Source organism: Engystomops pustulosus, chromosome 4 (assembly GCF_040894005.1).
Source record: "Engystomops pustulosus chromosome 4, aEngPut4.maternal, whole genome shotgun sequence".
NCBI classification, from domain to species: domain Eukaryota; kingdom Metazoa; phylum Chordata; class Amphibia; order Anura; family Leptodactylidae; genus Engystomops; species Engystomops pustulosus.
This window is the reverse complement of record NC_092414.1, coordinates 188,725,200-188,727,417: the sequence shown is the minus strand read 5'-3', so window position 1 is coordinate 188,727,417 and position 2,218 is coordinate 188,725,200.

The following is a 2,218-nucleotide window of genomic DNA, read 5'->3' as shown; positions in this document are numbered from 1 at the left end:
TTGCTCAGCAGCAACCGGACAAGTGGTTTGTGACTGTGGGAAGGGTCCAGAAAACAGCTCCTCAGAGTATGCCGGTTCAAATGCCAAATTTTCCTGGGAGGGGGCAGACTGGGGGGGAGGAGGCTGAGGTGCAGGAGCTGGAGGAGTGCCGATTTCGGTGACATGGGTGGACTGCGTGGAAGACTGACTGGTGGACAAATTGCTCGAAGCATTGTCGGCAATCCACGACATCACCTGTTCGCACTGTTCTGGCCTCAACAGTGCTCTACCACGAGTCCCAGTAACTTCAGACATGAACCTAGGGAGTGTAGCTCTGCGGCGTTCCCCTGCTCCCTCATAAGCAGGTGGTGTCTCACCCCGCCCAGGACCACGGCCTCTGACCCCTGCAGTAGTTGGACGCCCACGTCCCCGCCCTCGTCCTCTACCCCTAGCCCTCGGGTTAAACATTTTGAAAATGAGAGTTATAACTTTAATTTTTTTTTAACTTTTTTTTGTGTTTTTTTTTTTTTTTTTTGTGTTTTTTAGTTTTTAAAACCAAACGATGCTATCCTATTGCTATGGCTATTTTCTAGCCAAGTATGAAAGCACACTGCTATGCCAGATGAGATGACGCTGAGTTATTAAAAAAATAAACGTAAAATAAAAAAGGAAATGGCAGACTGTGCCTAATTGAAATCCAACCCCTAATAAATTTTCCCACTTCGGTCTTTGCGATGGATATGTACGTCACTAAGCGCAAAACACAGTGGTCGCAAGTCTCACTACAAATTGCTCACAATTTGCTAGTAGATGCACTGCAGCAAGGACAGCCACCAGCAGATCAACCAGAAATCAAATATATATAACGCTACAGTAGGCGTAAGTAAGCCGTTTGGATTCTCCGATGGCTATTTTCTAGCCAAGTATGAAAGCACACTGCTATGCCAGATGAGATGACGCTGAGTTATGAAAAAAATAAACGTAAAATAAAAAAGGAAATGGCAGACTGTGCCTAATTGAAATCCAACCCCTAATAAATTTTCCCACTTCGGTGTTTGAGGTGGATATGTGTGTCACTAAGAGCTAAACACAACTGTAGCAAGTCCCCCTGCTAATTCCTCACAATATGGTACTAGCTGCACTACTAGTGCCAGCAAGCCCAGCCACAAGCAAACAAAAAAAAAAAGTATAACGTTATTGTAGCCCTAAGAAGGGCTGTTGGGTTCTTGTTGAATCACTCCTGCCTAACACTATTCTAATAGAACACCCTAACGCTTTCCCTGACCAGCAGCAGCTCTCTCCCTAGCGGCATCCAGACACAGAATGATCCGAGCAGCGCGGGCAGCGGCTAGTCTATCCCAGGGTCACCTGATCTGGCCAGCCAACCACTGCTATCTACGTGTAAGGGTACCACGTCTTGCTGGGTGGAGTGCAGAGTCTCCTGGCTTGTGATTGGCTCTGTTTCTGGCCGCCAAAAAGCAAAACGGCGGGAGCTGCCATTTTCTCGAGCGGGCGAAGTATTCGTCCGAGCAACGAGCAGTTTCGAGTACGCTAATGCTCGAACATCAAGCTCGGACGAGTATGTTCGCTCATCTCTAGCTGTAATCTTATGGCAACAGAGGAAGTTTCAGCACATAGTGGGAGGGGGAAGTGGTCATGCAAAGTGTAAGAGCCTATGAAGCTACACACTGAGGGGCTCTGGTAATACCTCCAGGAGCTGTTCTGTCTGATTAGCATAATTGTAAAAGTTAATTTTAGAAGGAAGTAGTCCATGGGAAACAAATATAAGAAGATTACCACAGACACAAATGGGAGTGAGTGGGGCTGTATCTAATGAATCCCTATGGTTTGAGTGGGGCTTATATAAAATAACCATGAGGGGGCTGTATATAAAATAACCATGAGGAGGCTGTATATAAAATAACCATGAGGGGGCTGTATATAAAATAACTATGAGGGGGCTGTATATAAAATAACCATGAGGGGGCTATATATAAAATAACCATGAGGGGGCTGTATATAAAATAACCATGAGGGGCTGTATATAAAATAACCATGAGGAGGCTGTATATAAAATAACCATGAGGGGGCTTATATAAAATAACCATGAGGGGGCTGTATATAAAATAACCATGAGGAGGCTGTATATAAAATAACCATGAGGAGGCTGTATATAAAATAACCATGAGGGGGCTATATATAAAATAACTATGAGGGAGCTGTATATAAAATAACCATG